At 45.5% G+C, this 11768-nt stretch overlaps 1 long non-coding RNA gene across 2 annotated transcripts; it reads right to left on the bottom strand.

Moving 5' to 3' along the window:
- Positions 1-1114: 1114 nt before the first annotated feature.
- LOC148222455 (uncharacterized) lies at positions 1115-8142 on the bottom strand. 2 transcript variants are annotated; one of them, XR_015805918.1, is made up of 3 exons: positions 7754-8142; positions 4567-4629; positions 1115-2207 (listed from the first exon to the last, which is right to left on the bottom strand). It is a non-coding gene; the product is annotated as an uncharacterized LOC148222455 (long non-coding RNA). The 2 variants fall into 2 exon arrangements; XR_015805917.1 differs by lacking the exon at positions 7754-8142 and adding an exon at positions 4723-4860.
- Between the last annotated feature and the right edge of the window lie 3626 nt (positions 8143-11768).

The following is an 11768-nucleotide window of genomic DNA, read 5'->3' as shown; positions in this document are numbered from 1 at the left end:
TCCTTCCAGATGAGAAATCAAAATCTCTGGAGTTTTCATCTTTTCATTCCAGCCGAGAAATCCAAATTTCTGGAGTTTTCATCCTTCTCTTCCAGCAGAGAAATCCAAATCTCTGGGCTTTTACAGCCTTGTCCTGGGTGTTGTGGCTCCATCTGTGTCCAGCTGTCCTGGTCTCTGTCTGTGCTGTCCTGGATGTTCTGCACAGAAAAGTCCCAAGGCAGAGTCTGGGCTCTCGGGGCTCCCAGTTCAAGGAGCCCCAAATGGGCTCAAGGAGCCCTGACCAGGCACTCAGTCACCTCAAGTGACCCCAAATTAACTCAAGTAACCCCAAGCAGAGTCTCAAAGACCTCAAGTGACCTCCCCTGTCCTCATTTGACCCCTGGATCAATTAAAAGAGACTCAAATGACCTCAAGTAACCCCTATGACCTCAAGTAACCCCGTTCAGGTCTGAAATGACCTCAAATAACCCCAGAATGACCCAAATTGGGGTCTCAAGTGACCTAAAGTAACCCCTGGAATATAAAAAAATTCTCAAATGACCTCAAGTAACCCCTGTGACCTCAAATAACCCCAATGACCTCTAAATGACCTCTAAGTGACCTCAAATGACCTCTAAGTGACCTCAAATGACCTCTATGAGGGTCTGAAATGACCTAAAGTAACCCCTGGAGAAACCAAAAAATTCTCAAATGACCTCAAGTAACCCCTGTGACCTGAAATAACCTCAATGACCTCTAAGTGACCTCAAACGACCTCTAAGTGACCCCAATGACCTCTAACTGACCTCAAATGACCTCTAAGTGACCTCAAGTGACCTCTGTGAGGGTCTCAAATGACCTAAAGTAACCCCTGGAGAAACCAAAAAATTCTCAAATGACCTCAAGTAACCCCTGTGACCTCAAATAACCCCAATGACCTCTAAGTGACCTCAAACGACCTCTAAGTGACCCCAATGACCTCTAACTGACCTCTAAGTGACCTCAAATGACCTCTATGAGGGTCTCAAATGACCTAAAGTAACCCCTGGAGAAACCAAAAAAGACTGAAATGACCTCAAGTAACCCCTGTGACCTGAAATAACCCCAATGACCTCTAAGTGACCTCTAAGTGACCTCAAATGACCCCAAGCCACCCCAATCATGCTCTCAAATGACCTCAAATAATAATTTCCTTCCTTCCCTTTGCCAGGAAAATCCACAAATGTCAGAGATTTATGTCCGAAAAGGAGTCAGAGGATTTAATTTTATTGGAATGAATCACTTTGTCCTTTTATCCCAAAGTCCAGCCCTGTGCAGACCCCACAGGATCCCAACTGCCTGGGCAAAGTCAGCACAGACACTCAGAGACATTTCAGGGACATTAACACCCCTTCAACTGTTTATAAAGACATGAGCACACATCATTCCATCAATCCCTGCTCTTCCTGGTTCTCAGTTTGCCATAATTAAACCATAATTATAATATTTATTTATATTATTTATTTATATTCATTTATATTTATTTATATATTTATATATATTTATATATTTATATATTTATATATTTATATTTTTATTTTTATTTTATATATTTATGTTTATATTTATAATAACAATAATTCTTATTGTGATTATTATTATTTTATTCATATTTATATTTACAAACCATAATTCTTATTGATGGAACCATTTTTAACAGCCTGGAACATTTGAAAAACGCCTTCCCAACTTTTCCACATCTGGTCCCTGCACCAGGTGTGGCAAATAAATACAGAGAAGCAAAAAACTACAGAAAAAACAGAGAATAAAGTGGGCAGTGACAGTTCATATTAACCCCTTAATCACTGGAGGTCTGTGCAGATGATCTGTGAGAGCTCAGCTCTCCCATCCTTCTCTTCCAGCTGAGAAATCCAAATCTCTGGGGTTTTTCAGGTTTTCATCGTGTTCCTCCAGCTGAAAAGTTCAAATCTGTGGGGTTTTCATCCTTTTCCTCCAGCTGAGAAGTCAAAATCTCTGGAGTTTTCATCCTTTCCTTCCAGCAGAAAAATCCAAATCTCTGGGGTTTTAATCTTTCTCTTCCAGCAGAGAAATCCAAATCTCTGGATTTTACAGCCTTGTCCTGGGTGTTGTGGCTCCATCTGTGTCCAGCTGTCCTGGTCTCTGTCTGTGCTGTCCTGGATGTTCTGCACAGAAAAGTCCCAAGGCAGAGTCTGGGCTCTCGGGGCTCCCTGTCAAAGACATTTCAGACACAGAATTTTGGCCACTGTGGGGTTTGTGTCACCCAAAACTTAAAAATGCTGCCCTCAGTCATCATTAAAGGTGTGGCTGCATAATATTGCATATGGGTAAATATCTTAGAAAAAAATCCTTCTAAAATATCTCACCAAAAAAAATCCTTATAAAATACCTCACAAAAAAAATCCTTCTAAAATATATCTTACAAAAAAATCCTTCTAAAATATCTCACCAAAAACATCCTTCTAAAATATCTCACAAAAAAAAAAATCTTATAAAATACCTCACCAAAAACATCCTTCTAAAATCATATCTTGCACCTATTACTTTAGCTAAGTACAGTTAACAGGTAGCATGTTAAGTTCCTGTGAGAAAAAAAAATCTAAAAATAAAAATCAGTTTGTATAACAATCTATTCTTACTAATAAAAACAAGCTACACCTGTAAAAAAAGTCTATCCCATAAAAATCCATAAAGAAAAAATATAAAAACCTATATAAAACAAAAGTCTTAAAACGTGTACACACAGAGCACCTTCTAACCAATAAACCGAGTAACAAAAAAGTTACAAACCAATTAGAATTAAACACAAAGTCTTTAAAAATTATATAAAAATAAGCTGTAGCATTAAAGTGGGGTTTTACCACTAAAACTTTGAAATATTGTGCCCATCTTCATTCACCACTATTATTATACAGCACAAGTTAATGTATAATTATTATTATTACAGCACAGCTCTGCAGAAACAGAGCCTCAGTTACCCTCAGAGCAAACAATGGGGTCACTTTTTCATTTCCCAGCCCTTTGGCCCAGCCCTGTCCCCTGGGTACCTTCAGCACAACCTCAAGGCAGCAGAAATAGCCAAGGCACTTTCTGTGTGCAGCAAATTCCTTCCCCAGCCCTAAATTGGAGGATGGGATCACCAGAAAAGCAGAATTTCCAAAGAGTATTTTCACATTCAAGAGAATGTCCACACAAAATTCCAATTCCTTTTCCAGCCCTGGGACAGCTAAAGCTGCAGCATTGTTCAACCTTTCTCTTCTTTTTCTAAAGTTCTGCTCTCCTTCCGTGTCTGTACAACAGCACTGGGGCTGTTCTGGGTTAGAAAGCCACAGAATAATTAATGCAGGTCTTTTAATTCCCTGTTAATCCTAGAAATGGTTACAGCTCCCCTTCAGTCCTGGGCAATGGCACCTCCAAGTTTCACACCCCAAACCTTCAGTCAGAGCACGCCCCAAACATTCAACTTTTCTCTCCATCACCTGCGCCTTCCCTTCACACACTCCAAGCCCCTCTCCAGCCAAAAAAACCCAAAAATTTCACAGCGGCTCCCCCACCAGCTCCTCCCCAACAGGAGCAGTGCCCCAATTCCTGGGCATGGAGCAGATCCAGCTGAGAGCTTCCCCAAAGAATCGCTTCTCCCTCTTGTTCCCACTCCGAGGCAAAGCTCTGTGCTGGGAGTGGGAATCCCCATCCCTCAAAATCGAGGGGAGCTGTACAGGGAGGGACCCCAGCCCGAGGTGTGCAAGATCTGGGACCGTGGAGAGCCTGGGTTTGAGAGTGTGACCTGCTGCTTATAGAGACACGTACAGCTCCAAAAGGGACAGCTTTGGCAGAGACTCAACAACAGCCTGGAATTGAATTAATTTCCCTTTCCCTTTCCCTTTCCCTTTCCTTCTCAGTTTTTGAGGGATGCTGGCACTTCCAGCCCCCCCGTGCTGCTCCCTGCCCATTCCCACCCCTGGGAGCTGCAGTTCCCCCCTTGGCTCTTTTGGATTTATTCTGGAGTGTTTGGATTTATTCTGGGGTGTTTGCATTTGTTCTGGAGTGTTTGGATTTATTCTGGGGTGTTTGGATTTGTTCTGGGGTGTTTGGATTCGTTCTGGGGTGTTTGGATTTATTCTGGTGTCACCCCAGCCTTTCCCACCTGGATTTGGCAGACACACAGCATGGAATCCATCTGATCTCTGATACCAATCCAATTTTTAATGCCTAACCCCAAGCTTCCCTTCCCTGTCTCTCCCCCGTGTAGCACGACCTGCCCTACATTAAGGCGCTAATTAAAACGACTCGTGTCGCAATTTGGCAGAGCAGCGTTGATGGGCATTTATTTAGTGAAGAGCTCCAGTGTTTTATCAACATTAATGAGTGATGGGAGACTCTTTGTGCCCTTTTCACAGAGGTCCTGCTCAAATCACCGCGTGCTCAGCCTTAATTACAGCGAGTTAATTTGCTGTTCGCTGCCTCGCAGATGTTTAGGCAAACATTCCATAGATCATGGCTTGGGGAGGGAGCAGCTGGCCAGGGGTGAGGGGGCAGGCAGTGCTGATGAATGGTTTTGCAGGTCCTTACCAGCCAAATCCATCCCTGATTTGTGAATCTTCATCCCCAGCTCTGTCCTGGTGGTGTGACATTCTAGAAAAATACAAATAATAATGACAATTACAACAATAATAATGATAGTGATGAAAATAAACCCCCCAGCACTGTAGAGGATGTGTTCCTCACCAGTCCTGTGGCACTGATGTGTCTTTGGGGATTGCTGCCAATGCACAAAGAATTTCCAGCTATTCCTCAGTCCTGTCCAGCTCAGTCATTCCCATTCCAGCCCTGCAGTGTGACGTGGCTCTGCAGCAGCCACACATTTCCCATTTTTCATGTCCCCTTTGGCCAAGAGCAAACGGCACTGTGGGAAATCACAAAATCCCAGAAGGGTTTGGGTTGGAAGGACCTTAAATCCTTAAATCCCACCCAGTGCCACCCCTGCCATGGCAGGGACACCTCCCACTGTCCCAAATCCCAATGTCCAACCTGGCCTTGGGCACTGCCAGGGATCCAGGGGCAGCCACAGCTGCTCTGGGCACCCTGTGCCAGCCCTGCCCACCCTCCCAGGGAACAATCCCTGCCCAAAATCCCATCTAAACCAACCCTCTGTCAGTTTGAAGCCATTTCCCCTTGTCCTGGCCATTCCCCAAATCCCTTTCCATCATTCTTGTGGCTCTTATCAGGAAAATCTCGAGTCCAGCTCACCCTGGGAGGAGGAGACCCTGCTGGGCCATTTCTTGTTCTAAGCTGAGTGATGGTTGGATGAATTCCCTGCTGGGTTTGATGAATTCCCACAGCTCTGCTGGAATCACATCCCTGGGTGTGATGGTGACCCTGCCTCTGGTGCTTCCAAAGCCCCATTCCCACAGCACAGCCAGCCAGGAGGAGATTTAGGGTTTGTTTTTTTTGTTTTGGGAGGCAGAGCTCAGCTCTCCAGGCTGTGCCGAGGGGAGGGAGCAATCCCAGCTCCACACAAACCCCAGGGCACCAAATGCCGCCCTGCCCTGAGCAGCACCTTGTACAGGGAGCTCAGCCTCTCCAAAATCCAAGAATTCACATTTACAGCCACTTTCCATCCCGTATTTGCAAGCCCCGAAGGATCTTTACACTGAATTAATCGGCAGTAAATTGCAGATGTGTTGCTGCTACACCTTGGAGGGGCTTTTCCCCAGGCTCTGGGTGCCCGGCACACAAAGGGTGGCACGGTGACAAATAACAGTGACAACCAACAATGACAACCAACAGTGACAACCAACAGTGACAACCAACAGTGACAACCAACAGTGACAACCGGCTGCTTCTTCCTTTTCCCCCCTGTTCTGGCAAAAAAATCCTCTACATCTTGTAAGTGTTCCCAAGGGACAGGATGAATGCTGTAGCCAGATTAAGTCAGCACGAGCAGAATCACATTTTCTGTGGTTTTTTTTTTTTTTTTTTTTTTTGGGAGGTTGTATCTCATTATAATTATCCACACGGCCAAATTGTTTAAACACCCTGTGAGTGTCGGAAAATGAGCTGTGAACTCAAAAAATGAAGACGTAAATAGTGATAACAGGCTATTCCAGACTTGTTTTCAGAAATAGAGGCCTCGATTTTGGAAAAGGAGTTTTATAAGAGCTTCATAAGCCTTATTTAAAAGCGATTTTTGAAGATGCTTCCAAATAGCTGCTGAGACTCATCCACTGATAATTCTGTTCGTGAAAAAAATGAGAATGGGGGAAAATCTGCTAAAGTTTTCCAGCGCTCTGGGAAGGGATCCTCCCTCTGGAGCCTGATTGGGAACCACAACAAGGTGGGAACAAAAAACAAAAGGAAAGGGACTGCAAGCTGTGCAGGCTCTCATCTCCTCCCTTTCATGGAGAGCACAAAGGTTGCAGGCTTCACTAAATCCTAATTATCCCTTGATTAAGCCCACAGCAGGGATGAAGTTTTAAAAGCGCGGTTTCTGCAGGAAATTCCCGAAATTTGGCTCTGCGGCTCCGCAGTCCCTTTACCATCCCCGGGCTCAGGGATGCGCGGTGCCTGAAAAACCAGATTGGACCGAAAATCTGCTCCGATTCCTGCCACCCCCCTGAGCCCCAGGAAAGCTTTTCCACCTCCCTTTCCTTCCCTGCCCCGGGCAGGAAACCTGTTCAGTTCAGGCGGTGTCAATAATCCTGTTTAAAACTCCTCGTGAATGCTGGATTTCCTTTTTTTCTCGATTTTTTTTTTTCCTTTAATCCTCCTTTCTTTCGCGTTCAGGAATCTCAAGAGCTATTTAGAATAAACTCCAGCCTTTCTGCCAGAGCACTGAAGCTCTGAACTCCTCGTCTCTCTCCCCAGGTACTGGGATTTTGGGGGAATAAGCGCCCATGGCGCACGAAACCTCCGCTCTTTGCATTACAAAGAACAGAAAAAAACAAGTGGTTGATCCGAATTTGATTCCCCAGGTTCCTCAGAACGCAGCTGAGATAAAAGTGCTCACATCCCTCAGCCTGGCTCTGGTAAGCAACACCCCATAAAAATAATGGTATTTGCATTTTTTTTTTTTTTTTCTTCCTAGAAGGAATTGCACAGAGTGGTGTTTTGGGCTGGCTCCAGGATGCTGTTGCCCATCTCCAGTGATTTCTTGCTTTGTTAAGCACCGTAATTCCATGTGGTTCTTGTGGCAGGAATGAGATGGTGCCCGGGCTGGCAGCACCAGCTCCAGCACGAATGGAAAGCAGCGCTCTCTCTTAACGAGCTTGGGTTTATTTACAGCGGGTGAAGATGGAAACAAACTGAAAAACCTCCTGGCACTCTTTTCACGGAGTTAAAGAAATAAATTCACTGCACACTTCAATGCAATAAACACGTACAAATACAGCTAACACATGGAATAAATACAAATTATCTCTGGCCGCTGACTGCTCTGATGCCCGGGGAGTGCGGGCAGCTACTCAAGGAGCATCAACGCAAATAATACAAGTACTGAAATTATTAGAGCAAATAATTACAAGGGCAGCGAGAGGACAAGGGGGAATGGACTCAAACCGACAAAGGGCAGGGTTAGATGGGATAGTGGGAAGAAATTGGGTTGGATGAAAAAAAAACAGCAGCAGTGCCAGCTCCTGGCTGCCTGGAGAGGGAGGCACAGCCTCAGGAACGGCAGAGACTGAGGAGGCAGAGCCGAGCCCTTCCCAAAATCCCTGCGGTGACATCTGAGCGGCCACAAGTGCCTGTTGTGGGTACTCACCCAAGGCAGCGTGGGTGCAATCCCCTCTGTGCCCATCTCGGGGATTCCTCATCACCCGGGCTGGTTCTGCCCCAATTCCTCATCATCCAGGCTGGTTCTGCCCCAATTCCTCACCATCCAGGCTGGTTCTGCCCCAATTCCTCACCATCCAGGCTGGTTCTGCCCCAGTTCTTCATCACCCGGGCTGGTTCTGCCCCAATTCCTCATCATCCAGGCTGGTTCTGCCCCAATTCCTCCTCACCCAGGCTGGTTCTGCCCCAGTTCTTCATCATCCAGCTAAAACACGACTGGAATTGAAGGAATTGTCCCCTTTTCTCCAGTTCTGGCCACTGCAGCCGTGTCAGGGCTGTTCTCCAGAGCTGAGGAAGGAACATCCTCAGCCCAGCTTTGCCTCTCAGCCACAGCTGCAGCCAGGGGGGAACGAGATGAGATCCGTGGGCAGCAAGGTGAGGTTCGTGAGGGCAGCCTAATGAAAAACATCAGTGCTCCGTGTGTGGCCATGTCCTGCCGATCCTTTGGTAAAAAAAGGGATAAAGCAGAGCTTGTACACGGAGAAGGAAAAGGAATGGAAAGTGGGGTTGAACAGTAAAAATGGCTTTTTTTAAATAAAAAAAAAAAAAAAGGATCAAAATATTTTTGCTCAGTAATTAGAAATTTCATTTCGAGGCAGTGCCTCGCTGGGTAATTTTTAATTAGAGGCTAGGACATGGATTCAAGCTCCAAAACTATCTCCTGTTTATGCTCATCCATTTTCTCGACTCTTTCTGGAGATAATGAATCCTGCCTCCCTTCCTCACTGTCAAATTTGAGTTCGACCTCTTTGCTTGTAAATAGATTAGAAAAAATTAATCCCAGGCTGTAATAAGGTCTTTCATTATGTTGTGGGGAAGGTTATTTATGCTTTTAAGGCTTGTTCCAACCTAATAGGTGTGAAAGGAAGAGCACTTAAGCTCTCCAGTGCTGACAGGGATGTCGTCTCTGAGAAATGAAAGTCATGGCGGGTTCATCTCGCTGCTGGTGTTTAAGATGAATATCAGCATGAACTGAAGATGTATCTTGGAAGAGAAAGGAAGTGAATTTTCCACTGCTTCAGATGGAATTACAGCTGCACATAGCTGAGGGTGAGAAGAAGAGGGAGTCAGGAAAATGAATCCACCAACACCAGAGGTTTGTGTCCAAACAGGACACAGAGGAGTCCTTTCACTTTATTGGATAAAGGCAGAGGCCATGGGACATTCCCTGGGGTCTATCAGATTTTTGGAGGACTCACCTCCCTTTTATCCCAATTTCCCATCCACATTTCCCTCTCTCTTTCCCCATTGCTGAGGTACCTGAGAGGCTCAGACTTCCCAAACCCCTGACACCTGAGATTCCCCTCTGATGTACAACCCTCCTTTGCATTTTTAATTCTTATGGAATTCATGGTTTTTCCCCATTGCTTCTTTCACCTGTCAATATCCAATTTCATTGATCAGCAAACCTACAGTTTGTTTGTAAAGACAAATATCTTTGTTTTTCCATCCATCAATCAGTGGAATCCTTCCCATTGTTTCTTTTATCTCTCAGTGCTGGTTTTATCCCCCAGCAGACCCAGAGCTGGTTTGGAAAGACAAATCCCTCATTGCTGTCGTGGGGGAACTGGGAGAGGAGTTTCCTTCCCAGCTGCTGGGTGCCTGCATGCAGCTCTCAGCTCCTGGTGGCATTTCCCCCAGAATTTGTTCAAGGATCTTTTTGGGATTGCAGTGAGGAGCTGCTCCATCCCCCTGCAGAAACCAGAGCTGTGATGGGAACAAACAGGAAAACAGGGAAAGGTCCCCAAGGGCTGCCTGGGCTCTGGCCACCCTGATCCGGGTGACATCTGGTTTTTATGGATCTCTCTGGGTGACATCTGGATTTTATGGATCTCTCTCCTGGGGAAATCTGGTTTCTATGGATCTCTCTTTGGGTGAGATCCAGTTTTTATGGATCTCTCTCCAGGTGAGATCTGGATTTTATGGATCTCTCTTTGGGTGAGATGTGGTTTTTATGGATCTCTCTTTGGGTGAGATCCAGTTTATATGGATCTCTCCACTTGGTTTTATGGATCTCTCTCCAGGTGAGGTCTGGTTTTTATGGATCTCTCCACTTGGTTTTATGGATCTCTCTTTGGGTGAGATCTGGATTTTATGGATCTCTCCATCTGGTTTTTATGGATCTCAGCGGGTGAGATGTGGATTTTATGGAGTGGGGAGTGCGTGTGTGCCTGGGAAAGGAGCGCGGTGCTTTCGGGACGATGCTGTGAACTCAGAGCGCAGCACCAGCCCTTCCCTCCGGGTCCTGCAATTCCAATCCGGCTCCGGAGGCAGAAGCGGAGGTGTCACCGCTGCTAAAGCACTTTTTATAAAAATCACAAAGCCCACTGCTGCCCCGGGGCAGGGGGAAGCTGAGAGGAGCAGAAGAATTGATGACAGACATGAAAAACCCCGAGGCTTGGCTAAACCTGGCTTTGGTCATTTGGGGGTTTGGTCATTGCGGTTTCCACCAGCGCTTTTTGTTTTCTTCACAATTGTTCTTTTAAACCACACGACCGTCCTAAACTGTCCCCTAAAAGGTGAAGGGAAAGGCGGCTCTAGTACAGATCTTACCACGGGCAAAGCCCAAATCCTCAGTGGAAGCATCAGTGGCCACTCACCGCCCTTTTAACCCTTTTTTGTCGGGATCCGCCTGGGGAAAGCTGCAAAATGCCTTTGGAAAGGTGAAATCACTGATTACTCGGGGTGTTTTAAATTCGTGTGAGACGGTGCCTCTGCTGTATTATTAATATATATTATATATATTGAATTTGATATATTTTTATTAAATTTTATGTATTTTAATTATATATTAATATATATAATATTAATAACGTCACTGAATGCCCAGGGAGAGGCAAAAAACAAGCACTTCTCGATTCGGGGTAAGAAATGTATTTATGTCTTAACTGGGTTGTTTAGGTGTTGATTAAATGATAATGAGTAAATTGCAGGTGCTGTGTTGATATAATTGATGTCACCAACTGGAATTTATAGTTACTGAAGCAGCAATAAAAAGTAACTTATAACAACCAGATAACATAAACTTTGAGATTATATCGGATAGGCTTGAATGGCCCTTCCAACCCAAGCCATTCTAGGATTCTGAAGCTTTTAAATAATTTGCTGACAAGCTGTAGGCATCTCACCCTCTGGAAAACTGGGATGGACATCCCTTGTTGAGGAATAAACCCTGTGGAAAGTCGGAGCTCCTGGCACTGCCCTGCTCCTGTCACAGCTCACACCAATATTTTGGCTGCCAGCTGTGCCAGGGTCATTGCTGCCTTTGTCACCCTCACACCCACGGGAAATTGTAGCCGTGGGAAGGGGTTTTAACCCTTTAAGTGAGGCAGAAATAAGATGCACAGCTCCATGGTCATCTGTCATGACAGGAAGGAAGAGCCAAGTTTATTCACAAACACTCTTGGTTTTATAGCAGGACTGCAACTCCCAGAGCAGAGAAAAGGAGATTGGTTCAGAGAGAAGACACCCCATGGCCAGGGCCTGGGCACACACCACAACAGGGCTTCTCTCTTGTTATTAATTCCTTTTTATTGTGACCAAATGATCACCCTGGGAGAAATTCTCCCTGGCCTTGAGCTGGAGCAGCTGATGGGCTGGGAACAGAGCTGAGAAGCTCCAGCCTGGAATATTTTTCAGGCTGTAATTTTCTTCCTTTCTCAATATACGTCCCACAGCAAATGAGCCCAAATCAGGCTTCTACCCCAGGGCAAAGCCTGAGGGATGGCTGAGCCCAGCTAGGCTCGACTCAAAGTCCAGCCTGTCCTCTGCTCCACACTGCAGCTGGGTTCTATTTATACCCACATGACTTGATTCATTACGAAATTTCTTCCCTGGCAGGGCAGGCATCTATCATTAAATCAAAATCTGTCTGGAAACAGAACAGAGACTCCAACTTCAAAGGCTGCCACTGCTTTCCGTGGAGCTCTCCTTGCTGGTTGCCT

Source organism: Sturnus vulgaris, chromosome 11 (genome assembly GCF_052056855.1).
Source record: "Sturnus vulgaris isolate bStuVul1 chromosome 11, bStuVul1.hap1, whole genome shotgun sequence".
Lineage (NCBI taxonomy): Eukaryota > Metazoa > Chordata > Aves > Passeriformes > Sturnidae > Sturnus > Sturnus vulgaris.
This window is presented reverse-complemented; position numbering and strand designations above follow the sequence as displayed.